This window comes from Taudactylus pleione, unplaced genomic scaffold (genome assembly GCF_031769625.1).
Source record: "Taudactylus pleione unplaced genomic scaffold, aTauple2 ptg000050l, whole genome shotgun sequence".
Lineage (NCBI taxonomy): Eukaryota > Metazoa > Chordata > Amphibia > Anura > Myobatrachidae > Taudactylus > Taudactylus pleione.
In genome coordinates, this window is record NW_028284452.1 from 2,543,528 (window position 1) to 2,569,600 (window position 26,073).

At 32.3% G+C, this 26,073-nt stretch overlaps 37 non-coding genes across 37 annotated transcripts; all 37 read left to right on the forward strand.

Annotated features, from left to right (window-relative positions):
* Positions 1 to 370: 370 nt before the first annotated feature.
* TRNAY-GUA (transfer RNA tyrosine (anticodon GUA)) lies at positions 371 to 460 on the forward strand. Its single transcript is given in 2 exon segments — positions 371 to 407; positions 425 to 460. It is a non-coding gene; the product is annotated as a tRNA-Tyr (tRNA).
* Positions 461 to 1,751: 1,291 nt separating this feature from the next.
* TRNAY-GUA (transfer RNA tyrosine (anticodon GUA)) lies at positions 1,752 to 1,841 on the forward strand. Its single transcript is given in 2 exon segments — positions 1,752 to 1,788; positions 1,806 to 1,841. It is a non-coding gene; the product is annotated as a tRNA-Tyr (tRNA).
* A 126-nt stretch (positions 1,842 to 1,967) lies between these two features.
* Positions 1,968 to 2,049, forward strand: TRNAS-AGA (transfer RNA serine (anticodon AGA)). Its single transcript has one exon. It is a non-coding gene; the product is annotated as a tRNA-Ser (tRNA).
* A 1,083-nt stretch (positions 2,050 to 3,132) lies between these two features.
* Positions 3,133 to 3,222, forward strand: TRNAY-GUA (transfer RNA tyrosine (anticodon GUA)). The gene is given in 2 exon segments: positions 3,133 to 3,169; positions 3,187 to 3,222. It is a non-coding gene; the product is annotated as a tRNA-Tyr (tRNA).
* A 126-nt stretch (positions 3,223 to 3,348) lies between these two features.
* On the forward strand, positions 3,349 to 3,430 carry TRNAS-AGA (transfer RNA serine (anticodon AGA)). Its single transcript has one exon. It is a non-coding gene; the product is annotated as a tRNA-Ser (tRNA).
* Positions 3,431 to 4,523: 1,093 nt separating this feature from the next.
* Positions 4,524 to 4,613, forward strand: TRNAY-GUA (transfer RNA tyrosine (anticodon GUA)). The gene is given in 2 exon segments: positions 4,524 to 4,560; positions 4,578 to 4,613. It is a non-coding gene; the product is annotated as a tRNA-Tyr (tRNA).
* Positions 4,614 to 4,739: 126 nt separating this feature from the next.
* TRNAS-AGA (transfer RNA serine (anticodon AGA)) lies at positions 4,740 to 4,821 on the forward strand. The gene has a single exon. It is a non-coding gene; the product is annotated as a tRNA-Ser (tRNA).
* A 1,083-nt stretch (positions 4,822 to 5,904) lies between these two features.
* Positions 5,905 to 5,994, forward strand: TRNAY-GUA (transfer RNA tyrosine (anticodon GUA)). Its single transcript is given in 2 exon segments — positions 5,905 to 5,941; positions 5,959 to 5,994. It is a non-coding gene; the product is annotated as a tRNA-Tyr (tRNA).
* Positions 5,995 to 6,120: 126 nt separating this feature from the next.
* Positions 6,121 to 6,202, forward strand: TRNAS-AGA (transfer RNA serine (anticodon AGA)). The gene has a single exon. It is a non-coding gene; the product is annotated as a tRNA-Ser (tRNA).
* Positions 6,203 to 7,285: 1,083 nt separating this feature from the next.
* Positions 7,286 to 7,375, forward strand: TRNAY-GUA (transfer RNA tyrosine (anticodon GUA)). Its single transcript is given in 2 exon segments — positions 7,286 to 7,322; positions 7,340 to 7,375. It is a non-coding gene; the product is annotated as a tRNA-Tyr (tRNA).
* Positions 7,376 to 7,501: 126 nt separating this feature from the next.
* Positions 7,502 to 7,583, forward strand: TRNAS-AGA (transfer RNA serine (anticodon AGA)). Its single transcript has one exon. It is a non-coding gene; the product is annotated as a tRNA-Ser (tRNA).
* Positions 7,584 to 8,666: 1,083 nt separating this feature from the next.
* Positions 8,667 to 8,756, forward strand: TRNAY-GUA (transfer RNA tyrosine (anticodon GUA)). Its single transcript is given in 2 exon segments — positions 8,667 to 8,703; positions 8,721 to 8,756. It is a non-coding gene; the product is annotated as a tRNA-Tyr (tRNA).
* Positions 8,757 to 8,882: 126 nt separating this feature from the next.
* TRNAS-AGA (transfer RNA serine (anticodon AGA)) lies at positions 8,883 to 8,964 on the forward strand. The gene has a single exon. It is a non-coding gene; the product is annotated as a tRNA-Ser (tRNA).
* Positions 8,965 to 10,047: 1,083 nt separating this feature from the next.
* On the forward strand, positions 10,048 to 10,137 carry TRNAY-GUA (transfer RNA tyrosine (anticodon GUA)). Its single transcript is given in 2 exon segments — positions 10,048 to 10,084; positions 10,102 to 10,137. It is a non-coding gene; the product is annotated as a tRNA-Tyr (tRNA).
* A 126-nt stretch (positions 10,138 to 10,263) lies between these two features.
* On the forward strand, positions 10,264 to 10,345 carry TRNAS-AGA (transfer RNA serine (anticodon AGA)). The gene has a single exon. It is a non-coding gene; the product is annotated as a tRNA-Ser (tRNA).
* A 1,083-nt stretch (positions 10,346 to 11,428) lies between these two features.
* Positions 11,429 to 11,518, forward strand: TRNAY-GUA (transfer RNA tyrosine (anticodon GUA)). Its single transcript is given in 2 exon segments — positions 11,429 to 11,465; positions 11,483 to 11,518. It is a non-coding gene; the product is annotated as a tRNA-Tyr (tRNA).
* Positions 11,519 to 11,644: 126 nt separating this feature from the next.
* TRNAS-AGA (transfer RNA serine (anticodon AGA)) lies at positions 11,645 to 11,726 on the forward strand. Its single transcript has one exon. It is a non-coding gene; the product is annotated as a tRNA-Ser (tRNA).
* A 1,083-nt stretch (positions 11,727 to 12,809) lies between these two features.
* Positions 12,810 to 12,899, forward strand: TRNAY-GUA (transfer RNA tyrosine (anticodon GUA)). The gene is given in 2 exon segments: positions 12,810 to 12,846; positions 12,864 to 12,899. It is a non-coding gene; the product is annotated as a tRNA-Tyr (tRNA).
* A 126-nt stretch (positions 12,900 to 13,025) lies between these two features.
* On the forward strand, positions 13,026 to 13,107 carry TRNAS-AGA (transfer RNA serine (anticodon AGA)). Its single transcript has one exon. It is a non-coding gene; the product is annotated as a tRNA-Ser (tRNA).
* A 1,082-nt stretch (positions 13,108 to 14,189) lies between these two features.
* Positions 14,190 to 14,279, forward strand: TRNAY-GUA (transfer RNA tyrosine (anticodon GUA)). Its single transcript is given in 2 exon segments — positions 14,190 to 14,226; positions 14,244 to 14,279. It is a non-coding gene; the product is annotated as a tRNA-Tyr (tRNA).
* A 126-nt stretch (positions 14,280 to 14,405) lies between these two features.
* TRNAS-AGA (transfer RNA serine (anticodon AGA)) lies at positions 14,406 to 14,487 on the forward strand. Its single transcript has one exon. It is a non-coding gene; the product is annotated as a tRNA-Ser (tRNA).
* A 1,083-nt stretch (positions 14,488 to 15,570) lies between these two features.
* TRNAY-GUA (transfer RNA tyrosine (anticodon GUA)) lies at positions 15,571 to 15,660 on the forward strand. The gene is given in 2 exon segments: positions 15,571 to 15,607; positions 15,625 to 15,660. It is a non-coding gene; the product is annotated as a tRNA-Tyr (tRNA).
* Positions 15,661 to 15,786: 126 nt separating this feature from the next.
* On the forward strand, positions 15,787 to 15,868 carry TRNAS-AGA (transfer RNA serine (anticodon AGA)). The gene has a single exon. It is a non-coding gene; the product is annotated as a tRNA-Ser (tRNA).
* Positions 15,869 to 16,950: 1,082 nt separating this feature from the next.
* Positions 16,951 to 17,040, forward strand: TRNAY-GUA (transfer RNA tyrosine (anticodon GUA)). The gene is given in 2 exon segments: positions 16,951 to 16,987; positions 17,005 to 17,040. It is a non-coding gene; the product is annotated as a tRNA-Tyr (tRNA).
* A 126-nt stretch (positions 17,041 to 17,166) lies between these two features.
* On the forward strand, positions 17,167 to 17,248 carry TRNAS-AGA (transfer RNA serine (anticodon AGA)). Its single transcript has one exon. It is a non-coding gene; the product is annotated as a tRNA-Ser (tRNA).
* A 1,083-nt stretch (positions 17,249 to 18,331) lies between these two features.
* On the forward strand, positions 18,332 to 18,421 carry TRNAY-GUA (transfer RNA tyrosine (anticodon GUA)). The gene is given in 2 exon segments: positions 18,332 to 18,368; positions 18,386 to 18,421. It is a non-coding gene; the product is annotated as a tRNA-Tyr (tRNA).
* A 126-nt stretch (positions 18,422 to 18,547) lies between these two features.
* On the forward strand, positions 18,548 to 18,629 carry TRNAS-AGA (transfer RNA serine (anticodon AGA)). The gene has a single exon. It is a non-coding gene; the product is annotated as a tRNA-Ser (tRNA).
* A 1,083-nt stretch (positions 18,630 to 19,712) lies between these two features.
* Positions 19,713 to 19,802, forward strand: TRNAY-GUA (transfer RNA tyrosine (anticodon GUA)). The gene is given in 2 exon segments: positions 19,713 to 19,749; positions 19,767 to 19,802. It is a non-coding gene; the product is annotated as a tRNA-Tyr (tRNA).
* Positions 19,803 to 20,105: 303 nt separating this feature from the next.
* TRNAS-AGA (transfer RNA serine (anticodon AGA)) lies at positions 20,106 to 20,187 on the forward strand. Its single transcript has one exon. It is a non-coding gene; the product is annotated as a tRNA-Ser (tRNA).
* Positions 20,188 to 21,270: 1,083 nt separating this feature from the next.
* Positions 21,271 to 21,360, forward strand: TRNAY-GUA (transfer RNA tyrosine (anticodon GUA)). Its single transcript is given in 2 exon segments — positions 21,271 to 21,307; positions 21,325 to 21,360. It is a non-coding gene; the product is annotated as a tRNA-Tyr (tRNA).
* Positions 21,361 to 21,486: 126 nt separating this feature from the next.
* On the forward strand, positions 21,487 to 21,568 carry TRNAS-AGA (transfer RNA serine (anticodon AGA)). Its single transcript has one exon. It is a non-coding gene; the product is annotated as a tRNA-Ser (tRNA).
* A 1,083-nt stretch (positions 21,569 to 22,651) lies between these two features.
* On the forward strand, positions 22,652 to 22,741 carry TRNAY-GUA (transfer RNA tyrosine (anticodon GUA)). Its single transcript is given in 2 exon segments — positions 22,652 to 22,688; positions 22,706 to 22,741. It is a non-coding gene; the product is annotated as a tRNA-Tyr (tRNA).
* A 126-nt stretch (positions 22,742 to 22,867) lies between these two features.
* TRNAS-AGA (transfer RNA serine (anticodon AGA)) lies at positions 22,868 to 22,949 on the forward strand. Its single transcript has one exon. It is a non-coding gene; the product is annotated as a tRNA-Ser (tRNA).
* A 1,083-nt stretch (positions 22,950 to 24,032) lies between these two features.
* Positions 24,033 to 24,122, forward strand: TRNAY-GUA (transfer RNA tyrosine (anticodon GUA)). Its single transcript is given in 2 exon segments — positions 24,033 to 24,069; positions 24,087 to 24,122. It is a non-coding gene; the product is annotated as a tRNA-Tyr (tRNA).
* A 126-nt stretch (positions 24,123 to 24,248) lies between these two features.
* Positions 24,249 to 24,330, forward strand: TRNAS-AGA (transfer RNA serine (anticodon AGA)). The gene has a single exon. It is a non-coding gene; the product is annotated as a tRNA-Ser (tRNA).
* A 1,083-nt stretch (positions 24,331 to 25,413) lies between these two features.
* On the forward strand, positions 25,414 to 25,503 carry TRNAY-GUA (transfer RNA tyrosine (anticodon GUA)). The gene is given in 2 exon segments: positions 25,414 to 25,450; positions 25,468 to 25,503. It is a non-coding gene; the product is annotated as a tRNA-Tyr (tRNA).
* Positions 25,504 to 25,629: 126 nt separating this feature from the next.
* TRNAS-AGA (transfer RNA serine (anticodon AGA)) lies at positions 25,630 to 25,711 on the forward strand. Its single transcript has one exon. It is a non-coding gene; the product is annotated as a tRNA-Ser (tRNA).
* The last annotated feature ends 362 nt before the right edge of the window (positions 25,712 to 26,073 follow it).

Sequence of the window (26,073 nt, forward strand, 5' to 3'; positions counted from 1 at the left end):
ATTTGGGCCCCATTATTTCTTCAACAATTAAACACTTAAAAAAACAAGCTAAATTTGAAAAGTGAAAAAGTGTTGATATTTTAAAGTATCTCTAATCTTGATGTAAATGTGGCTACAGATGGAAGATCTATGAAAACTGCTGTCTAAACTAGCTGTTGCCAGATGATAGAAAAATAACAAATTTAAGTTAAACTTCTGGTGATATTTAGCAAATCATTAAGCATGATTATTTGTGATGCTTATGCAAAACAGGAATAAACATATAAATAACTTTTGTCTAGTTTAATTACTTTATTGGGTAAGTTTTAGATAGTGAAAAGTTTTGCATGTCCACTCCATCAGATATAGTGTAGATGATTTCTATAGGGAACCTTCGATAGCTCAGCTGGTAGAGCGGAGGACTGTAGAGGAGTTTGGTACAGCAATCCTTAGGTCGCTGGTTCAATTCCGGCTCGAAGGAAACAATTTTTTTTTATTATCTTAGATGGCCATTTATGTAATTTTACACATTCTAAACCATGCAAACCATGCAAAACATAAACCCTTCTCCTAATTATGTTAAAATAAACACTTTAACACATGTGAGGTAGTTGTGGCCGAGTGGTTAAGGCGATGGACTAGAAATATATTGGTGTCTCCCCGCGTAGGTTCAAAACCTGCCGACTACGTGCAGATTAATGTTTTCTTTTTCTTCAAATCTTGCAGCTAGTGATGCTAAGAGTGAGAACAGGCATTAGTGCATCAAAATATTTGGGATGCCAGTCTGTTCTCTTTTTTATCTTTCACACATTTTCTTCCATTCATTGAGCCTAAGCCCAGTCACTCTTAGCAGCCACACTGATTACCTTTTATTTATTTGGAAATGCATATTCAATGTCAACATTGAAAGAAATGTTTGTATATCTAGCAAAATATCAAAGACATTTGGCACACTAGAAGGTGCAAAATTAAGATCAATTGTTAGGAGATTAATCTGTTAATCTGTGAGTTCTAAGGTAGATACAAGACAAATTGTGTTTTGATATGGCATATTTTTGATTAGTTGATTTTAATTTACATAAAGAAATTAGCTTTCCATATTTTGGTTTGCTGCAAGATTATATTTGGGCTCCATTATTTCTTGAACAATTAAACAGTTAAAAAAACAAGCTAAATTTGAAAAGTGAAAAAGTGTTGATGTTTTAAAGCTATATCTAGCAAAATATCAAATACATTTGGTCATTAGAATGTGCAAAATTAAGCCCAATTGTTAGTAGATAAATCTGTTAATTTGTGAGTTCTAAGGTAGATACGATTTTGATATGGCATATTTTTGATTAGTTGATTTTAATTTACATATGCAACGTAGCTTTTTCTATATTTTGTTTTGCTGCAATATTATATTTGGGCCCCATTATTTCTTCAACAATTAAACACTTAAAAAAACAAGCTAAATTTGAAAAGTGAAAAAGTGTTGATATTTTAAAGTATCTCTAATCTTGATGTAAATGTGGCTACAGATGGAAGATCTATGAAAACTGCTGTCTAAACTAGCTGTTGCCAGATGATAGAAAAATAACAAATTTAAGTTAAACTTCTGGTGATATTTAGCAAATCATTAAGCATGATTATTTGTGATGCTTATGCAAAACAGGAAAAAACATATAAATAACTTTTGTCTAGTTTAATTACTTTATTGGGTAAGTTTTAGATAGTGAAAAGTTTTGCATGTCCACTCCATCAGATATAGTGTAGATGATTTCTATAGGGAACCTTCGATAGCTCAGCTGGTAGAGCGGAGGACTGTAGAGGAGTTTGGTACAGCAATCCTTAGGTCGCTGGTTCAATTCCGGCTCGAAGGAAACAATTTTTTTTTATTATCTTAGATGGCCATTTATGTAATTTTACACATTCTAAACCATGCAAACCATGCAAAACATAAACCCTTCTCCTAATTATGTTAAAATAAACACTTTAACACATGTGAGGTAGTTGTGGCCGAGTGGTTAAGGCGATGGACTAGAAATATATTGGGGTCTCCCCGCGTAGGTTCAAAACCTGCCGACTACGTGCAGATTAATGTTTTCTTTTTCTTCAAATCTTGCAGCTAGTGATGCTAAGAGTGAGAACAGGCATTAGTGCATCAAAATATTTGGGATGCCAGTCTGTTCTCTTTTTTATCTTTCACACATTTTCTTCCATTCATTGAGCCTAAGCCCAGTCACTCTTAGCAGCCACACTGATTACCTTTTATTTATTTGGAAATGCATATTCAATGTCAACATTGAAAGAAATGTTTGTATATCTAGCAAAATATCAAAGACATTTGGCACACTAGAAGGTGCAAAATTAAGATCAATTGTTAGGAGATTAATCTGTTAATCTGTGAGTTCTAAGGTAGATACAAGACAAATTGTGTTTTGATATGGCATATTTTTGATTAGTTGATTTTAATTTACATAAAGAAATTAGCTTTCCATATTTTGGTTTGCTGCAAGATTATATTTGGGCTCCATTATTTCTTGAACAATTAAACAGTTAAAAAAACAAGCTAAATTTGAAAAGTGAAAAAGTGTTGATGTTTTAAAGCTATATCTAGCAAAATATCAAATACATTTGGTCATTAGAATGTGCAAAATTAAGCCCAATTGTTAGTAGATAAATCTGTTAATTTGTGAGTTCTAAGGTAGATACGATTTTGATATGGCATATTTTTGATTAGTTGATTTTAATTTACATATGCAACGTAGCTTTTTCTATATTTTGTTTTGCTGCAATATTATATTTGGGCCCCATTATTTCTTCAACAATTAAACACTTAAAAAAACAAGCTAAATTTGAAAAGTGAAAAAGTGTTGATATTTTAAAGTATCTCTAATCTTGATGTAAATGTGGCTACAGATGGAAGATCTATGAAAACTGCTGTCTAAACTAGCTGTTGCCAGATGATAGAAAAATAACAAATTTAAGTTAAACTTCTGGTGATATTTAGCAAATCATTAAGCATGATTATTTGTGATGCTTATGCAAAACAGGAAAAAACATATAAATAACTTTTGTCTAGTTTAATTACTTTATTGGGTAAGTTTTAGATAGTGAAAAGTTTTGCATGTCCACTCCATCAGATATAGTGTAGATGATTTCTATAGGGAACCTTCGATAGCTCAGCTGGTAGAGCGGAGGACTGTAGAGGAGTTTGGTACAGCAATCCTTAGGTCGCTGGTTCAATTCCGGCTCGAAGGAAACAATTTTTTTTTATTATCTTAGATGGCCATTTATGTAATTTTACACATTCTAAACCATGCAAACCATGCAAAACATAAACCCTTCTCCTAATTATGTTAAAATAAACACTTTAACACATGTGAGGTAGTTGTGGCCGAGTGGTTAAGGCGATGGACTAGAAATCCATTGGGGTCTCCCCGCGTAGGTTCAAATCCTGCCGACTATGTGCAGATTGATGTTTTCTTTTTCTTCAAATTTTACCAAATCTTGCAGCTAGTGATGCTAAGAGTGAGAACAGGCATTAGTGCATCAAAATATTTGGGATGCCAGTCTGTTCTCTTTTTTATCTTTCACACATTTTCTTCCATTCATTGAGCCTAAGCCCAGTCACTCTTAGCAGCCACACTGATTACCTTTTATTTATTTGGAAATGCATATTCAATGTCAACATTGAAAGAAATGTTTGTATATCTAGCAAAATATCAAACACATTTGGCACACTAGAAGGTGCAAAATTAAGATCAATTGTTAGGAGATTAATCTGTTAATCTGTGAGTTCTAAGGTAGATACAAGACAAATTGTGTTTTGATATGGCATATTTTTGATTAGTTGATTTTAATTTACATAAAGAAATTAGCTTTCCATATTTTGGTTTGCTGCAAGATTATATTTGGGCTCCATTATTTCTTGAACAATTAAACAGTTAAAAAAACAAGCTAAATTTGAAAAGTGAAAAAGTGTTGATGTTTTAAAGCTATATCTAGCAAAATATCAAATACATTTGGTCATTAGAATGTGCAAAATTAAGCCCAATTGTTAGTAGATAAATCTGTTAATTTGTGAGTTCTAAGGTAGATACGATTTTGATATGGCATATTTTTGATTAGTTGATTTTAATTTACATATGCAACGTAGCTTTTTCTATATTTTGTTTTGCTGCAATATTATATTTGGGCCCCATTATTTCTTCAACAATTAAACACTTAAAAAAACAAGCTAAATTTGAAAAGTGAAAAAGTGTTGATATTTTAAAGTATCTCTAATCTTGATGTAAATGTGGCTACAGATGGAAGATCTATGAAAACTGCTGTCTAAACTAGCTGTTGCCAGATGATAGAAAAATAACAAATTTAAGTTAAACTTCTGGTGATATTTAGCAAATCATTAAGCATGATTATTTGTGATGCTTATGCAAAACAGGAATAAACATATAAATAACTTTTGTCTAGTTTAATTACTTTATTGGGTAAGTTTTAGATAGTGAAAAGTTTTGCATGTCCACTCCATCAGATATAGTGTAGATGATTTCTATAGGGAACCTTCGATAGCTCAGCTGGTAGAGCGGAGGACTGTAGAGGAGTTTGGTACAGCAATCCTTAGGTCGCTGGTTCAATTCCAGCTTGAAGGAAACAATTTTTTTTTATTATCTTAGATGGCCATTTATGTAATTTTACACATTCTAAACCATGCAAACCATGCAAAACATAAACCCTTCTCCTAATTATGTTAAAATAAACACTTTAACACATGTGAGGTAGTTGTGGCCGAGTGGTTAAGGCGATGGACTAGAAATCCATTGGGGTCTCCCCGCATAGGTTCAAAACCTGCCGACTACGTGCAGATTGATGTTTTCTTTTTCTTCAAATCTTGCAGCTAGTGATGCTAAGAGTGAGAACAGGCATTAGTGCATCAAAATATTTGGGATGCCAGTCTGTTCTCTTTTTTATCTTTCACACATTTTCTTCCATTCATTGAGCCTAAGCCCAGTCACTCTTAGCAGCCACACTGATTACCTTTTATTTATTTGGAAATGCATATTCAATGTCAACATTGAAAGAAATGTTTGTATATCTAGCAAAATATCAAACACATTTGGCACACTAGAAGGTGCAAAATTAAGATCAATTGTTAGGAGATTAATCTGTTAATCTGTGAGTTCTAAGGTAGATACAAGACAAATTGTGTTTTGATATGGCATATTTTTGATTAGTTGATTTTAATTTACATAAAGAAATTAGCTTTCCATATTTTGGTTTGCTGCAAGATTATATTTGGGCTCCATTATTTCTTGAACAATTAAACAGTTAAAAAAACAAGCTAAATTTGAAAAGTGAAAAAGTGTTGATGTTTTAAAGCTATATCTAGCAAAATATCAAATACATTTGGTCATTAGAATGTGCAAAATTAAGCCCAATTGTTAGTAGATAAATCTGTTAATTTGTGAGTTCTAAGGTAGATACGATTTTGATATGGCATATTTTTGATTAGTTGATTTTAATTTACATATGCAACGTAGCTTTTTCTATATTTTGTTTTGCTGCAATATTATATTTGGGCCCCATTATTTCTTCAACAATTAAACACTTAAAAAAACAAGCTAAATTTGAAAAGTGAAAAAGTGTTGATATTTTAAAGTATCTCTAATCTTGATGTAAATGTGGCTACAGATGGAAGATCTATGAAAACTGCTGTCTAAACTAGCTGTTGCCAGATGATAGAAAAATAACAAATTTAAGTTAAACTTCTGGTGATATTTAGCAAATCATTAAGCATGATTATTTGTGATGCTTATGCAAAACAGGAATAAACATATAAATAACTTTTGTCTAGTTTAATTACTTTATTGGGTAAGTTTTAGATAGTGAAAAGTTTTGCATGTCCACTCCATCAGATATAGTGTAGATGATTTCTATAGGGAACCTTTGATAGCTCAGCTGGTAGAGCGGAGGACTGTAGAGGAGTTTGGTACAGCATTCCTTAGGTCACTGGTTCAATTCCGGCTCGAAGGAAACAATTTTTTTTTATTATCTTAGATGGCCATTTATGTAATTTTACACATTCTAATCCATGCAAACCATGCAAAACATAAACCCTTCTCCTAATTATGTTAAAATAAACACTTTAACACATGTGAGGTAGTTGTGGCCGAGTGGTTAAGGCGATGGACTAGAAATCCATTGGGGTCTCCCCGCATAGGTTCAAAACCTGCCGACTACGTGCAGATTGATGTTTTCTTTTTCTTCAAATCTTGCAGCTAGTGATGCTAAGAGTGAGAACAGGCATTAGTGCATCAAAATATTTGGGATGCCAGTCTGTTCTCTTTTTTATCTTTCACACATTTTCTTCCATTCATTGAGCCTAAGCCCAGTCACTCTTAGCAGCCACACTGATTACCTTTTATTTATTTGGAAATGCATATTCAATGTCAACATTGAAAGAAATGTTTGTATATCTAGCAAAATATCAAACACATTTGGCACACTAGAAGGTGCAAAATTAAGATCAATTGTTAGGAGATTAATCTGTTAATCTGTGAGTTCTAAGGTAGATACAAGACAAATTGTGTTTTGATATGGCATATTTTTGATTAGTTGATTTTAATTTACATAAAGAAATTAGCTTTCCATATTTTGGTTTGCTGCAAGATTATATTTGGGCTCCATTATTTCTTGAACAATTAAACAGTTAAAAAAACAAGCTAAATTTGAAAAGTGAAAAAGTGTTGATGTTTTAAAGCTATATCTAGCAAAATATCAAATACATTTGGTCATTAGAATGTGCAAAATTAAGCCCAATTGTTAGTAGATAAATCTGTTAATTTGTGAGTTCTAAGGTAGATACGATTTTGATATGGCATATTTTTGATTAGTTGATTTTAATTTACATATGCAACGTAGCTTTTTCTATATTTTGTTTTGCTGCAATATTATATTTGGGCCCCATTATTTCTTCAACAATTAAACACTTAAAAAAACAAGCTAAATTTGAAAAGTGAAAAAGTGTTGATATTTTAAAGTATCTCTAATCTTGATGTAAATGTGGCTACAGATGGAAGATCTATGAAAACTGCTGTCTAAACTAGCTGTTGCCAGATGATAGAAAAATAACAAATTTAAGTTAAACTTCTGGTGATATTTAGCAAATCATTAAGCATGATTATTTGTGATGCTTATGCAAAACAGGAATAAACATATAAATAACTTTTGTCTAGTTTAATTACTTTATTGGGTAAGTTTTAGATAGTGAAAAGTTTTGCATGTCCACTCCATCAGATATAGTGTAGATGATTTCAATAGGGAACCTTCGATAGCTCAGCTGGTAGAGCGGAGGACTGTAGAGGAGTTTGGTACAGCAATCCTTAGGTCGCTGGTTCAATTCCGGCTCGAAGGAAACAATTTTTTTTTATTATCTTAGATGGCCATTTATGTAATTTTACACATTCTAAACCATGCAAACCATGCAAAACATAAACCCTTCTCCTAATTATGTTAAAATAAACACTTTAACACATGTGAGGTAGTTGTGGCCGAGTGGTTAAGGCGATGGACTAGAAATCCATTGGGGTCTCCCCGCATAGGTTCAAAACCTGCCGACTACGTGCAGATTGATGTTTTCTTTTTCTTCAAATCTTGCAGCTAGTGATGCTAAGAGTGAGAACAGGCATTAGTGCATCAAAATATTTGGGATGCCAGTCTGTTCTCTTTTTTATCTTTCACACATTTTCTTCCATTCATTGAGCCTAAGCCCAGTCACTCTTAGCAGCCACACTGATTACCTTTTATTTATTTGGAAATGCATATTCAATGTCAACATTGAAAGAAATGTTTGTATATCTAGCAAAATATCAAACACATTTGGCACACTAGAAGGTGCAAAATTAAGATCAATTGTTAGGAGATTAATCTGTTAATCTGTGAGTTCTAAGGTAGATACAAGACAAATTGTGTTTTGATATGGCATATTTTTGATTAGTTGATTTTAATTTACATAAAGAAATTAGCTTTCCATATTTTGGTTTGCTGCAAGATTATATTTGGGCTCCATTATTTCTTGAACAATTAAACAGTTAAAAAAACAAGCTAAATTTGAAAAGTGAAAAAGTGTTGATGTTTTAAAGCTATATCTAGCAAAATATCAAATACATTTGGTCATTAGAATGTGCAAAATTAAGCCCAATTGTTAGTAGATAAATCTGTTAATTTGTGAGTTCTAAGGTAGATACGATTTTGATATGGCATATTTTTGATTAGTTGATTTTAATTTACATATGCAACGTAGCTTTTTCTATATTTTGTTTTGCTGCAATATTATATTTGGGCCCCATTATTTCTTCAACAATTAAACACTTAAAAAAACAAGCTAAATTTGAAAAGTGAAAAAGTGTTGATATTTTAAAGTATCTCTAATCTTGATGTAAATGTGGCTACAGATGGAAGATCTATGAAAACTGCTGTCTAAACTAGCTGTTGCCAGATGATAGAAAAATAACAAATTTAAGTTAAACTTCTGGTGATATTTAGCAAATCATTAAGCATGATTATTTGTGATGCTTATGCAAAACAGGAATAAACATATAAATAACTTTTGTCTAGTTTAATTACTTTATTGGGTAAGTTTTAGATAGTGAAAAGTTTTGCATGTCCACTCCATCAGATATAGTGTAGATGATTTCAATAGGGAACCTTCGATAGCTCAGCTGGTAGAGCGGAGGACTGTAGAGGAGTTTGGTACAGCAATCCTTAGGTCGCTGGTTCAATTCCGGCTCGAAGGAAACAATTTTTTTTTATTATCTTAGATGGCCATTTATGTAATTTTACACATTCTAAACCATGCAAACCATGCAAAACATAAACCCTTCTCCTAATTATGTTAAAATAAACACTTTAACACATGTGAGGTAGTTGTGGCCGAGTGGTTAAGGCGATGGACTAGAAATCCATTGGGGTCTCCCCGCATAGGTTTAAAACCTGCCGACTACGTGCAGATTGATGTTTTCTTTTTCTTCAAATCTTGCAGCTAGTGATGCTAAGAGTGATAACAGGCATTAGTGCATCAAAATATTTGGGATGCCAGTCTGTTCTCTTTTTTATCTTTCACACATTTTCTTCCATTCATTGAGCCTAAGCCCAGTCACTCTTAGCAGCCACACTGATTACCTTTTATTTATTTGGAAATGCATATTCAATGTCAACATTGAAAGAAATGTTTGTATATCTAGCAAAATATCAAAGACATTTGGCACACTAGAAGGTGCAAAATTAAGATCAATTGTTAGGAGATTAATCTGTTAATCTGTGAGTTCTAAGGTAGATACAAGACAAATTGTGTTTTGATATGGCATATTTTTGATTAGTTGATTTTAATTTACATAAAGAAATTAGCTTTCCATATTTTGGTTTGCTGCAAGATTATATTTGGGCTCCATTATTTCTTGAACAATTAAACAGTTAAAAAAACAAGCTAAATTTGAAAAGTGAAAAAGTGTTGATGTTTTAAAGCTATATCTAGCAAAATATCAAATACATTTGGTCATTAGAATGTGCAAAATTAAGCCCAATTGTTAGTAGATAAATCTGTTAATTTGTGAGTTCTAAGGTAGATACGATTTTGATATGGCATATTTTTGATTAGTTGATTTTAATTTACATATGCAACGTAGCTTTTTCTATATTTTGTTTTGCTGCAATATTATATTTGGGCCCCATTATTTCTTCAACAATTAAACACTTAAAAAAACAAGCTAAATTTGAAAAGTGAAAAAGTGTTGATATTTTAAAGTATCTCTAATCTTGATGTAAATGTGGCTACAGATGGAAGATCTATGAAAACTGCTGTCTAAACTAGCTGTTGCCAGATGATAGAAAAATAACAAATTTAAGTTAAACTTCTGGTGATATTTAGCAAATCATTAAGCATGATTATTTGTGATGCTTATGCAAAACAGGAATAAACATATAAATAACTTTTGTCTAGTTTAATTACTTTATTGGGTAAGTTTTAGATAGTGAAAAGTTTTGCATGTCCACTCCATCAGATATAGTGTAGATGATTTCTATAGGGAACCTTTGATAGCTCAGCTGGTAGAGCGGAGGACTGTAGAGGAGTTTGGTACAGCATTCCTTAGGTCGCTGGTTCAATTCCGGCTCGAAGGAAACAATTTTTTTTTATTATCTTAGATGGCCATTTATGTAATTTTACACATTCTAATCCATGCAAACCATGCAAAACATAAACCCTTCTCCTAATTATGTTAAAATAAACACTTTAACACATGTGAGGTAGTTGTGGCCGAGTGGTTAAGGCGATGGACTAGAAATCCATTGGGGTCTCCCCGCATAGGTTCAAAACCTGCCGACTACGTGCAGATTGATGTTTTCTTTTTCTTCAAATCTTGCAGCTAGTGATGCTAAGAGTGAGAACAGGCATTAGTGCATCAAAATATTTGGGATGCCAGTCTGTTCTCTTTTTTATCTTTCACACATTTTCTTCCATTCATTGAGCCTAAGCCCAGTCACTCTTAGCAGCCACACTGATTACCTTTTATTTATTTGGAAATGCATATTCAATGTCAACATTGAAAGAAATGTTTGTATATCTAGCAAAATATCAAACACATTTGGCACACTAGAAGGTGCAAAATTAAGATCAATTGTTAGGAGATTAATCTGTTAATCTGTGAGTTCTAAGGTAGATACAAGACAAATTGTGTTTTGATATGGCATATTTTTGATTAGTTGATTTTAATTTACATAAAGAAATTAGCTTTCCATATTTTGGTTTGCTGCAAGATTATATTTGGGCTCCATTATTTCTTGAACAATTAAACAGTTAAAAAAACAAGCTAAATTTGAAAAGTGAAAAAGTGTTGATGTTTTAAAGCTATATCTAGCAAAATATCAAATACATTTGGTCATTAGAATGTGCAAAATTAAGCCCAATTGTTAGTAGATAAATCTGTTAATTTGTGAGTTCTAAGGTAGATACGATTTTGATATGGCATATTTTTGATTAGTTGATTTTAATTTACATATGCAACGTAGCTTTTTCTATATTTTGTTTTGCTGCAATATTATATTTGGGCCCCATTATTTCTTCAACAATTAAACACTTAAAAAAACAAGCTAAATTTGAAAAGTGAAAAAGTGTTGATATTTTAAAGTATCTCTAATCTTGATGTAAATGTGGCTACAGATGGAAGATCTATGAAAACTGCTGTCTAAACTAGCTGTTGCCAGATGATAGAAAAATAACAAATTTAAGTTAAACTTCTGGTGATATTTAGCAAATCATTAAGCATGATTATTTGTGATGCTTATGCAAAACAGGAATAAACATATAAATAACTTTTGTCTAGTTTAATTACTTTATTGGGTAAGTTTTAGATAGTGAAAAGTTTTGCATGTCCACTCCATCAGATATAGTGTAGATGATTTCAATAGGGAACCTTCGATAGCTCAGCTGGTAGAGCGGAGGACTGTAGAGGAGTTTGGTACAGCAATCCTTAGGTCGCTGGTTCAATTCCGGCTCGAAGGAAACAATTTTTTTTTATTATCTTAGATGGCCATTTATGTAATTTTACACATTCTAAACCATGCAAACCATGCAAAACATAAACCCTTCTCCTAATTATGTTAAAATAAACACTTTAACACATGTGAGGTAGTTGTGGCCGAGTGGTTAAGGCGATGGACTAGAAATCCATTGGGGTCTCCCCGCATAGGTTTAAAACCTGCCGACTACGTGCAGATTGATGTTTTCTTTTTCTTCAAATCTTGCAGCTAGTGATGCTAAGAGTGAGAACAGGCATTAGTGCATCAAAATATTTGGGATGCCAGTCTGTTCTCTTTTTTATCTTTCACACATTTTCTTCCATTCATTGAGCCTAAGCCCAGTCACTCTTAGCAGCCACACTGATTACCTTTTATTTATTTGGAAATGCATATTCAATGTCAACATTGAAAGAAATGTTTGTATATCTAGCAAAATATCAAAGACATTTGGCACACTAGAAGGTGCAAAATTAAGATCAATTGTTAGGAGATTAATCTGTTAATCTGTGAGTTCTAAGGTAGATACAAGACAAATTGTGTTTTGATATGGCATATTTTTGATTAGTTGATTTTAATTTACATAAAGAAATTAGCTTTCCATATTTTGGTTTGCTGCAAGATTATATTTGGGCTCCATTATTTCTTGAACAATTAAACAGTTAAAAAAACAAGCTAAATTTGAAAAGTGAAAAAGTGTTGATGTTTTAAAGCTATATCTAGCAAAATATCAAATACATTTGGTCATTAGAATGTGCAAAATTAAGCCCAATTGTTAGTAGATAAATCTGTTAATTTGTGAGTTCTAAGGTAGATACGATTTTGATATGGCATATTTTTGATTAGTTGATTTTAATTTACATATGCAACGTAGCTTTTTCTATATTTTGTTTTGCTGCAATATTATATTTGGGCCCCATTATTTCTTCAACAATTAAACACTTAAAAAAACAAGCTAAATTTGAAAAGTGAAAAAGTGTTGATATTTTAAAGTATCTCTAATCTTGATGTAAATGTGGCTACAGATGGAAGATCTATGAAAACTGCTGTCTAAACTAGCTGTTGCCAGATGATAGAAAAATAACAAATTTAAGTTAAACTTCTGGTGATATTTAGCAAATCATTAAGCATGATTATTTGTGATGCTTATGCAAAACAGGAATAAACATATAAATAACTTTTGTCTAGTTTAATTACTTTATTGGGTAAGTTTTAGATAGTGAAAAGTTTTGCATGTCCACTCCATCAGATATAGTGTAGATGATTTCTATAGGGAACCTTCGATAGCTCAGCTGGTAGAGCGGAGGACTGTAGAGGAGTTTGGTACAGCAATCCTTAGGTCGCTGATTCAATTCCGGCTTGAAGGAAACAATTTTTTTTTATTATCTTAGATGGCCATTTATGTAATTTTACACATTCTAAACCATGCAAACCATGCAAAACATAAACCCTTCTCCTAATTATGTTCAAATAAACACTTTAACACATGTGAGGTAGTTGTGGCCGAGTGGTTAAGGCGATGGACTAGAAATCCATTGGGGTCTCCCCGCGTAGGTTCAAAACCTGCCGACTACGTGCAGATTGATGTTTTCTTTTTCTTCAAATCTTGCAGCTAGTGATGCTAAGAGTGAGAACAGGCATTAGTGCATCAAAATATTTGGGATGCCAGTCTGTTCTCTTTTTATCTTTCACACATTTTCTTCCATTCATTGAGCCTAAGCCCAGTCACTCTTAGCAGCCACACTGATTACCTTTTATTTATTTGGAACTGCATATTCAATGTCAACATTGAAAGAAATGTTTGTATATCTAGCAAAATATCAAAGACATTTGGCACACTAGAAGGTGCAAAATTAAGATCAATTGTTAGGAGATTAATCTGTTAATCTGTGAGTTCTAAGGTAGATACAAGACAAATTGTGTTTTGATATGGCATATTTTTGATTAGTTGATTTTAATTTACATAAAGAAATTAGCTTTCCATATTTTGGTTTGCTGCAAGATTATATTTGGGCTCCATTATTTCTTGAACAATTAAACAGTTAAAAAAACAAGCTAAATTTGAAAAGTGAAAAAGTGTTGATGTTTTAAAGCTATATCTAGCAAAATATCAAATACATTTGGTCATTAGAATGTGCAAAATTAAGCCCAATTGTTAGTAGATAAATCTGTTAATTTGTGAGTTCTAAGGTAGATACGATTTTGATATGGCATATTTTTGATTAGTTGATTTTAATTTACATATGCAACGTAGCTTTTTCTATATTTTGTTTTGCTGCAATATTATATTTGGGCCCCATTATTTCTTCAACAATTAAACACTTAAAAAAACAAGCTAAATTTGAAAAGTGAAAAAGTGTTGATATTTTAAAGTATCTCTAATCTTGATGTAAATGTGGCTACAGATGGAAGATCTATGAAAACTGCTGTCTAAACTAGCTGTTGCCAGATGATAGAAAAATAACAAATTTAAGTTAAACTTCTGGTGATATTTAGCAAATCATTAAGCATGATTATTTGTGATGCTTATGCAAAACAGGAATAAACATATAAATAACTTTTGTCTAGTTTAATTACTTTATTGGGTAAGTTTTAGATAGTGAAAAGTTTTGCATGTCCACTCCATCAGATATAGTGTAGATGATTTCTATAGGGAACCTTCGATAGCTCAGCTGGTAGAGCGGAGGACTGTAGAGGAGTTTGGTACAGCAATCCTTAGGTCGCTGGTTCAATTCCGGCTCGAAGGAAACAATTTTTTTTTATTATCTTAGATGGCCATTTATGTAATTTTACACATTCTAAACCATGCAAACCATGCAAAACATAAACCCTTCTCCTAATTATGTTAAAATAAACACTTTAACACATGTGAGGTAGTTGTGGCCGAGTGGTTAAGGCGATGGACTAGAAATCCATTGGGGTCTCCCCGCATAGGTTTAAAACCTGCCGACTACGTGCAGATTGATGTTTTCTTTTTCTTCAAATCTTGCAGCTAGTGATGCTAAGAGTGAGAACAGGCATTAGTGCATCAAAATATTTGGGATGCCAGTCTGTTCTCTTTTTTATCTTTCACACATTTTCTTCCATTCATTGAGCCTAAGCCCAGTCACTCTTAGCAGCCACACTGATTACCTTTTATTTATTTGGAAATGCATATTCAATGTCAACATTGAAAGAAATGTTTGTATATCTAGCAAAATATCAAAGACATTTGGCACACTAGAAGGTGCAAAATTAAGATCAATTGTTAGGAGATTAATCTGTTAATCTGTGAGTTCTAAGGTAGATACAAGACAAATTGTGTTTTGATATGGCATATTTTTGATTAGTTGATTTTAATTTACATAAAGAAATTAGCTTTCCATATTTTGGTTTGCTGCAAGATTATATTTGGGCTCCATTATTTCTTGAACAATTAAACAGTTAAAAAAACAAGCTAAATTTGAAAAGTGAAAAAGTGTTGATGTTTTAAAGCTATATCTAGCAAAATATCAAATACATTTGGTCATTAGAATGTGCAAAATTAAGCCCAATTGTTAGTAGATAAATCTGTTAATTTGTGAGTTCTAAGGTAGATACGATTTTGATATGGCATATTTTTGATTAGTTGATTTTAATTTACATATGCAACGTAGCTTTTTCTATATTTTGTTTTGCTGCAATATTATATTTGGGCCCCATTATTTCTTCAACAATTAAACACTTAAAAAAACAAGCTAAATTTGAAAAGTGAAAAAGTGTTGATATTTTAAAGTATCTCTAATCTTGATGTAAATGTGGCTACAGATGGAAGATCTATGAAAACTGCTGTCTAAACTAGCTGTTGCCAGATGATAGAAAAATAACAAATTTAAGTTAAACTTCTGGTGATATTTAGCAAATCATTAAGCATGATTATTTGTGATGCTTATGCAAAACAGGAATAAACATATAAATAACTTTTGTCTAGTTTAATTACTTTATTGGGTAAGTTTTAGATAGTGAAAAGTTTTGCATGTCCACTCCATCAGATATAGTGTAGATGATTTCTATAGGGAACCTTCGATAGCTCAGCTGGTAGAGCGGAGGACTGTAGAGGAGTTTGGTACAGCAATCCTTAGGTCGCTGATTCAATTCCGGCTTGAAGGAAACAATTTTTTTTTATTATCTTAGATGGCCATTTATGTAATTTTACACATTCTAAACCATGCAAACCATGCAAAACATAAACCCTTCTCCTAATTATGTTCAAATAAACACTTTAACACATGTGAGGTAGTTGTGGCCGAGTGGTTAAGGCGATGGACTAGAAATCCATTGGGGTCTCCCCGCGTAGGTTCAAAACCTGCCGACTACGTGCAGATTGATGTTTTCTTTTTCTTCAAATCTTGCAGCTAGTGATGCTAAGAGTGAGAACAGGCATTAGTGCATCAAAATATTTGGGATGCCAGTCTGTTCTCTTTTTATCTTTCACACATTTTCTTCCATTCATTGAGCCTAAGCCCAGTCACTCTTAGCAGCCACACTGATTACCTTTTATTTATTTGGAACTGCATATTCAATGTCAACATTGAAAGAAATGTTTGTATATCTAGCAAAATATCAAAGACATTTGGCACACTAGAAGGTGCAAAATTAAGATCAATTGTTAGGAGATTAATCTGTTAATCTGTGAGTTCTAAGGTAGATACAAGACAAATTGTGTTTTGATATGGCATATTTTTGATTAGTTGATTTTAATTTACATAAAGAAATTAGCTTTCCATATTTTGGTTTGCTGCAAGATTATATTTGGGCTCCATTATTTCTTGAACAATTAAACAGTTAAAAAAACAAGCTAAATTTGAAAAGTGAAAAAGTGTTGATGTTTTAAAGCTATATCTAGCAAAATATCAAATACATTTGGTCATTAGAATGTGCAAAATTAAGCCCAATTGTTAGTAGATAAATCTGTTAATTTGTGAGTTCTAAGGTAGATACGATTTTGATATGGCATATTTTTGATTAGTTGATTTTAATTTACATATGCAACGTAGCTTTTTCTATATTTTGTTTTGCTGCAATATTATATTTGGGCCCCATTATTTCTTCAACAATTAAACACTTAAAAAAACAAGCTAAATTTGAAAAGTGAAAAAGTGTTGATATTTTAAAGTATCTCTAATCTTGATGTAAATGTGGCTACAGATGGAAGATCTATGAAAACTGCTGTCTAAACTAGCTGTTGCCAGATGATAGAAAAATAACAAATTTAAGTTAAACTTCTGGTGATATTTAGCAAATCATTAAGCATGATTATTTGTGATGCTTATGCAAAACAGGAATAAACATATAAATAACTTTTGTCTAGTTTAATTACTTTATTGGGTAAGTTTTAGATAGTGAAAAGTTTTGCATGTCCACTCCATCAGATATAGTGTAGATGATTTCTATAGGGAACCTTCGATAGCTCAGCTGGTAGAGCGGAGGACTGTAGAGGAGTTTGGTACAGCAATCCTTAGGTCGCTGGTTCAATTCCGGCTCGAAGGAAACAATTTTTTTTTATTATCTTAGATGGCCATTTATGTAATTTTACACATTCTAAACCATGCAAACCATGCAAAACATAAACCCTTCTCCTAATTATGTTAAAATAAACACTTTAACACATGTGAGGTAGTTGTGGCCGAGTGGTTAAGGCGATGGACTAGAAATCCATTGGGGTCTCCCCGCATAGGTTCAAAACCTGCCGACTACGTGCAGATTGATGTTTTCTTTTTCTTCAAATCTTGCAGCTAGTGATGCTAAGAGTGAGAACAGGCATTAGTGCATCAAAATATTTGGGATGCCAGTCTGTTCTCTTTTTTATCTTTCACACATTTTCTTCCATTCATTGAGCCTAAGCCCAGTCACTCTTAGCAGCCACACTGATTACCTTTTATTTATTTGGAAATGCATATTCAATGTCAACATTGAAAGAAATGTTTGTATATCTAGCAAAATATCAAAGACATTTGGCACACTAGAAGGTGCAAAATTAAGATCAATTGTTAGGAGATTAATCTGTTAATCTGTGAGTTCTAAGGTAGATACAAGACAAATTGTGTTTTGATATGGCATATTTTTGATTAGTTGATTTTAATTTACATAAAGAAATTAGCTTTCCATATTTTGGTTTGCTGCAAGATTATATTTGGGCTCCATTATTTCTTGAACAATTAAACAGTTAAAAAAACAAGCTAAATTTGAAAAGTGAAAAAGTGTTGATGTTTTAAAGCTATATCTAGCAAAATATCAAATACATTTGGTCATTAGAATGTGCAAAATTAAGCCCAATTGTTAGTAGATAAATCTGTTAATTTGTGAGTTCTAAGGTAGATACGATTTTGATATGGCATATTTTTGATTAGTTGATTTTAATTTACATATGCAACGTAGCTTTTTCTATATTTTGTTTTGCTGCAATATTATATTTGGGCCCCATTATTTCTTCAACAATTAAACACTTAAAAAAACAAGCTAAATTTGAAAAGTGAAAAAGTGTTGATATTTTAAAGTATCTCTAATCTTGATGTAAATGTGGCTACAGATGGAAGATCTATGAAAACTGCTGTCTAAACTAGCTGTTGCCAGATGATAGAAAAATAACAAATTTAAGTTAAACTTCTGGTGATATTTAGCAAATCATTAAGCATGATTATTTGTGATGCTTATGCAAAACAGGAATAAACATATAAATAACTTTTGTCTAGTTTAATTACTTTATTGGGTAAGTTTTAGATAGTGAAAAGTTTTGCATGTCCACTCCATCAGATATAGTGTAGATGATTTCTATAGGGAACCTTCGATAGCTCAGCTGGTAGAGCGGAGGACTGTAGAGGAGTTTGGTACAGCAATCCTTAGGTCGCTGATTCAATTCCGGCTTGAAGGAAACAATTTTTTTTTATTATCTTAGATGGCCATTTATGTAATTTTACACATTCTAAACCATGCAAACCATGCAAAACATAAACCCTTCTCCTAATTATGTTCAAATAAACACTTTAACACATGTGAGGTAGTTGTGGCCGAGTGGTTAAGGCGATGGACTAGAAATCCATTGGGGTCTCCCCGCGTAGGTTCAAAACCTGCCGACTACGTGCAGATTGATGTTTTCTTTTTCTTCAAATCTTGCAGCTAGTGATGCTAAGAGTGAGAACAGGCATTAGTGCATCAAAATATTTGGGATGCCAGTCTGTTCTCTTTTTTATCTTTCACACATTTTCTTCCATTCATTGAGCCTAAGCCCAGTCACTCTTAGCAGCCACACTGATTACCTTTTATTTATTTGGAACTGCATATTCAATGTCAACATTGAAAGAAATGTTTGTATATCTAGCAAAATATCAAAGACATTTGGCACACTAGAAGGTGCAAAATTAAGATCAATTGTTAGGAGATTAATCTGTTAATCTGTGAGTTCTAAGGTAGATACAAGACAAATTGTGTTTTGATATGGCATATTTTTGATTAGTTGATTTTAATTTACATAAAGAAATTAGCTTTCCATATTTTGGTTTGCTGCAAGATTATATTTGGGCTCCATTATTTCTTGAACAATTAAACAGTTAAAAAAACAAGCTAAATTTGAAAAGTGAAAAAGTGTTGATGTTTTAAAGCTATATCTAGCAAAATATCAAATACATTTGGTCATTAGAATGTGCAAAATTAAGCCCAATTGTTAGTAGATAAATCTGTTAATTTGTGAGTTCTAAGGTAGATACGATTTTGATATGGCATATTTTTGATTAGTTGATTTTAATTTACATATGCAACGTAGCTTTTTCTATATTTTGTTTTGCTGCAATATTATATTTGGGCCCCATTATTTCTTCAACAATTAAACACTTAAAAAAACAAGCTAAATTTGAAAAGTGAAAAAGTGTTGATATTTTAAAGTATCTCTAATCTTGATGTAAATGTGGCTACAGATGGAAGATCTATGAAAACTGCTGTCTAAACTAGCTGTTGCCAGATGATAGAAAAATAACAAATTTAAGTTAAACTTCTGGTGATATTTAGCAAATCATTAAGCATGATTATTTGTGATGCTTATGCAAAACAGGAATAAACATATAAATAACTTTTGTCTAGTTTAATTACTTTATTGGGTAAGTTTTAGATAGTGAAAAGTTTTGCATGTCCACTCCATCAGATATAGTGTAGATGATTTCTATAGGGAACCTTCGATAGCTCAGCTGGTAGAGCGGAGGACTGTAGAGGAGTTTGGTACAGCAATCCTTAGGTCGCTGATTCAATTCCGGCTTGAAGGAAACAATTTTTTTTTATTATCTTAGATGGCCATTTATGTAATTTTACACATTCTAAACCATGCAAACCATGCAAAACATAAACCCTTCTCCTAATTATGTTAAAATAAACACTTTAACACATGTGAGGTAGTTGTGGCCGAGTGGTTAATCTTGGTGGTTCAATTCCGGCTCGAAGGAAACAATTTTTTTTTATTATCTTAGATGGCCATTTATGTAATTTTACACATTCTAAACCATGCAAACCATGCAAAACATAAACCCTTCTCCTAATTATGTTAAAATAAACACTTTAACACATGTGAGGTAGTTGTGGCCGAGTGGTTAAGGCGATGGACTAGAAATCCATTGGGGTCTCCCCGCATAGGTTCAAAACCTGCCGACTACGTGCAGATTGATGTTTTCTTTTTCTTCAAATCTTGCAGCTAGTGATGCTAAGAGTGAGAACAGGCATTAGTGCATCAAAATATTTGGGATGCCAGTCTGTTCTCTTTTTTATCTTTCACACATTTTCTTCCATTCATTGAGCCTAAGCCCAGTCACTCTTAGCAGCCACACTGATTACCTTTTATTTATTTGGAAATGCATATTCAATGTCAACATTGAAAGAAATGTTTGTATATCTAGCAAAATATCAAACACATTTGGCACACTAGAAGGTGCAAAATTAAGATCAATTGTTAGGAGATTAATCTGTTAATCTGTGAGTTCTAAGGTAGATACAAGACAAATTGTGTTTTGATATGGCATATTTTTGATTAGTTGATTTTAATTTACATAAAGAAATTAGCTTTCCATATTTTGGTTTGCTGCAAGATTATATTTGGGCTCCATTATTTCTTGAACAATTAAACAGTTAAAAAAACAAGCTAAATTTGAAAAGTGAAAAAGTGTTGATGTTTTAAAGCTATATCTAGCAAAATATCAAATACATTTGGTCATTAGAATGTGCAAAATTAAGCCCAATTGTTAGTAGATAAATCTGTTAATTTGTGAGTTCTAAGGTAGATACGATTTTGATATGGCATATTTTTGATTAGTTGATTTTAATTTACATATGCAACGTAGCTTTTTCTATATTTTGTTTTGCTGCAATATTATATTTGGGCCCCATTATTTCTTCAACAATTAAACACTTAAAAAAACAAGCTAAATTTGAAAAGTGAAAAAGTGTTGATATTTTAAAGTATCTCTAATCTTGATGTAAATGTGGCTACAGATGGAAGATCTATGAAAACTGCTGTCTAAACTAGCTGTTGCCAGATGATAGAAAAATAACAAATTTAAGTTAAACTTCTGGTGATATTTAGCAAATCATTAAGCATGATTATTTGTGATGCTTATGCAAAACAGGAATAAACATATAAATAACTTTTGTCTAGTTTAATTACTTTATTGGGTAAGTTTTAGATAGTGAAAAGTTTTGCATGTCCACTCCATCAGATATAGTGTAGATGATTTCTATAGGGAACCTTCGATAGCTCAGCTGGTAGAGCGGAGGACTGTAGAGGAGTTTGGTACAGCAATCCTTAGGTCGCTGATTCAATTCCGGCTTGAAGGAAACAATTTTTTTTTATTATCTTAGATGGCCATTTATGTAATTTTACACATTCTAAACCATGCAAACCATGCAAAACATAAACCCTTCTCCTAATTATGTTCAAATAAACATTTTAACACATGTGAGGTAGTTGTGGCCGAGTGGTTAAGGCGATGGACTAGAAATCCATTGGGGTCTCCCCGCGTAGGTTCAAAACCTGCCGACTACGTGCAGATTGATGTTTTCTTTTTCTTCAAATCTTGCAGCTAGTGATGCTAAGAGTGAGAACAGGCATTAGTGCATCAAAATATTTGGGATGCCAGTCTGTTCTCTTTTTTATCTTTCACACATTTTCTTCCATTCATTGAGCCTAAGCCCAGTCACTCTTAGCAGCCACACTGATTACCTTTTATTTATTTGGAAATGCATATTCAATGTCAACATTGAAAGAAATGTTTGTATATCTAGCAAAATATCAAACACATTTGGCACACTAGAAGGTGCAAAATTAAGATCAATTGTTAGGAGATTAATCTGTTAATCTGTGAGTTCTAAGGTAGATACAAGACAAATTGTGTTTTGATATGGCATATTTTTGATTAGTTGATTTTAATTTACATAAAGAAATTAGCTTTCCATATTTTGGTTTGCTGCAAGATTATATTTGGGCTCCATTATTTCTTGAACAATTAAACAGTTAAAAAAACAAGCTAAATTTGAAAAGTGAAAAAGTGTTGATGTTTTAAAGCTATATCTAGCAAAATATCAAATACATTTGGTCATTAGAATGTGCAAAATTAAGCCCAATTGTTAGTAGATAAATCTGTTAATTTGTGAGTTCTAAGGTAGATACGATTTTGATATGGCATATTTTTGATTAGTTGATTTTAATTTACATATGCAACGTAGCTTTTTCTATATTTTGTTTTGCTGCAATATTATATTTGGGCCCCATTATTTCTTCAACAATTAAACACTTAAAAAAACAAGCTAAATTTGAAAAGTGAAAAAGTGTTGATATTTTAAAGTATCTCTAATCTTGATGTAAATGTGGCTACAGATGGAAGATCTATGAAAACTGCTGTCTAAACTAGCTGTTGCCAGATGATAGAAAAATAACAAATTTAAGTTAAACTTCTGGTGATATTTAGCAAATCATTAAGCATGATTATTTGTGATGCTTATGCAAAACAGGAATAAACATATAAATAACTTTTGTCTAGTTTAATTACTTTATTGGGTAAGTTTTAGATAGTGAAAAGTTTTGCATGTCCACTCCATCAGATATAGTGTAGATGATTTCTATAGGGAACCTTCGATAGCTCAGCTGGTAGAGCGGAGGACTGTAGAGGAGTTTGGTACAGCAATCCTTAGGTCGCTGATTCAATTCCGGCTTGAAGGAAACAATTTTTTTTTATTATCTTAGATGGCCATTTATGTAATTTTACACATTCTAAACCATGCAAACCATGCAAAACATAAACCCTTCTCCTAATTATGTTCAAATAAACACTTTAACACATGTGAGGTAGTTGTGGCCGAGTGGTTAAGGCGATGGACTAGAAATCCATTGGGGTCTCCCCGCGTAGGTTCAAAACCTGCCGACTACGTGCAGATTGATGTTTTCTTTTTCTTCAAATCTTGCAGCTAGTGATGCTAAGAGTGAGAACAGGCATTAGTGCATCAAAATATTTGGGATGCCAGTCTGTTCTCTTTTTTATCTTTCACACATTTTCTTCCATTCATTGAGCCTAAGCCCAGTCACTCTTAGCAGCCACACTGATTACCTTTTATTTATTTGGAACTGCATATTCAATGTCAACATTGAAAGAAATGTTTGTATATCTAGCAAAATATCAAAGACATTTGGCACACTAGAAGGTGCAAAATTAAGATCAATTGTTAGGAGATTAATCTGTTAATCTGTGAGTTCTAAGGTAGATACAAGACAAATTGTGTTTTGATATGGCATATTTTTGATTAGTTGATTTTAATTTACATAAAGAAATTAGCTTTCCATATTTTGGTTTGCTGCAAGATTATATTTGGGCTCCATTATTTCTTGAACAATTAAACAGTTAAAAAAACAAGCTAAATTTGAAAAGTGAAAAAGTGTTGATGTTTTAAAGCTATATCTAGCAAAATATCAAATACATTTGGTCATTAGAATGTGCAAAATTAAGCCCAATTGTTAGTAGATAAATCTGTTAATTTGTGAGTTCTAAGGTAGATACGATTTTGATATGGCATATTTTTGATTAGTTGATTTTAATTTACATATGCAACGTAGCTTTTTCTATATTTTGTTTTGCTGCAATATTATATTTGGGCCCCATTATTTCTTCAACAATTAAACACTTAAAAAAACAAGCTAAATTTGAAAAGTGAAAAAGTGTTGATATTTTAAAGTATCTCTAATCTTGATGTAAATGTGGCTACAGATGGAAGATCTATGAAAACTGCTGTCTAAACTAGCTGTTGCCAGATGATAGAAAAATAACAAATTTAAGTTAAACTTCTGGTGATATTTAGCAAATCATTAAGCATGATTATTTGTGATGCTTATGCAAAACAGGAATAAACATATAAATAACTTTTGTCTAGTTTAATTACTTTATTGGGTAAGTTTTAGATAGTGAAAAGTTTTGCATGTCCACTCCATCAGATATAGTGTAGATGATTTCTATAGGGAACCTTCGATAGCTCAGCTGGTAGAGCGGAGGACTGTAGAGGAGTTTGGTACAGCAATCCTTAGGTCGCTGGTTCAATTCCGGCTCGAAGGAAACAATTTTTTTTTATTATCTTAGATGGCCATTTATGTAATTTTACACATTCTAAACCATGCAAACCATGCAAAACATAAACCCTTCTCCTAATTATGTTAAAATAAACACTTTAACACATGTGAGGTAGTTGTGGCCGAGTGGTTAAGGCGATGGACTAGAAATCCATTGGGGTCTCCCCGCATAGGTTCAAAACCTGCCGACTACGTGCAGATTGATGTTTTCTTTTTCTTCAAATCTTGCAGCTAGTGATGCTAAGAGTGAGAACAGGCATTAGTGCATCAAAATATTTGGGATGCCAGTCTGTTCTCTTTTTTATCTTTCACACATTTTCTTCCATTCATTGAGCCTAAGCCCAGTCACTCTTAGCAGCCACACTGATTACCTTTTATTTATTTGGAAATGCATATTCAATGTCAACATTGAAAGAAATGTTTGTATATCTAGCAAAATATCAAACACATTTGGCACACTAGAAGGTGCAAAATTAAGATCAATTGTTAGGAGATTAATCTGTTAATCTGTGAGTTCTAAGGTAGATACAAGACAAATTGTGTTTTGATATGGCATATTTTTGATTAGTTGATTTTAATTTACATAAAGAAATTAGCTTTCCATATTTTGGTTTGCTGCAAGATTATATTTGGGCTCCATTATTTCTTGAACAATTAAACAGTTAAAAAAACAAGCTAAATTTGAAAAGTGAAAAAGTGTTGATGTTTTAAAGCTATATCTAGCAAAATATCAAATACATTTGGTCATTAGAATGTGCAAAATTAAGCCCAATTGTTAGTAGATAAATCTGTTAATTTGTGAGTTCTAAGGTAGATACGATTTTGATATGGCATATTTTTGATTAGTTGATTTTAATTTACATATGCAACGTAGCTTTTTCTATATTTTGTTTTGCTGCAATATTATATTTGGGCCCCATTATTTCTTCAACAATTAAACACTTAAAAAAACAAGCTAAATTTGAAAAGTGAAAAAGTGTTGATATTTTAAAGTATCTCTAATCTTGATGTAAATGTGGCTACAGATGGAAGATCTATGAAAACTGCTGTCTAAACTAGCTGTTGCCAGATGATAGAAAAATAACAAATTTAAGTTAAACTTCTGGTGATATTTAGCAAATCATTAAGCATGATTATTTGTGATGCTTATGCAAAACAGGAATAAACATATAAATAACTTTTGTCTAGTTTAATTACTTTATTGGGTAAGTTTTAGATAGTGAAAAGTTTTGCATGTCCACTCCATCAGATATAGTGTAGATGATTTCTATAGGGAACCTTCGATAGCTCAGCTGGTAGAGCAGAGGACTGTAGAGGAGTTTGGTACAGCATTCCTTAGGTCGCTGGTTCAATTCCGGCTCGAAGGAAACAATTTTTTTTTATTATCTTAGATGGCCATTTATGTAATTTTACACATTCTAAACCATGCAAACCATGCAAAACATAAACCCTTCTCCTAATTATGTTAAAATAAACACTTTAACACATGTGAGGTAGTTGTGGCCGAGTGGTTAAGGCGATGGACTAGAAATCCATTGGGGTCTCCCCGCGTAGGTTCAAAACCTGCCGACTACGTGCAGATTGATGTTTTCTTTTTCTTCAAATCTTGCAGCTAGTGATGCTAAGAGTGAGAACAGGCATTAGTGCATCAAAATATTTGGGATGCCAGTCTGTTCTCTTTTTTATCTTTCACACATTTTCTTCCATTCATTGAGCCTAAGCCCAGTCACTCTTAGCAGCCACACTGATTACCTTTTATTTATTTGGAAATGCATATTCAATGTCAACATTGAAAGAAATGTTTGTATATCTAGCAAAATATCAAACACATTTGGCACACTAGAAGGTGCAAAATTAAGATCAATTGTTAGGAGATTAATCTGTTAATCTGTGAGTTCTAAGGTAGATACAAGACAAATTGTGTTTTGATATGGCAT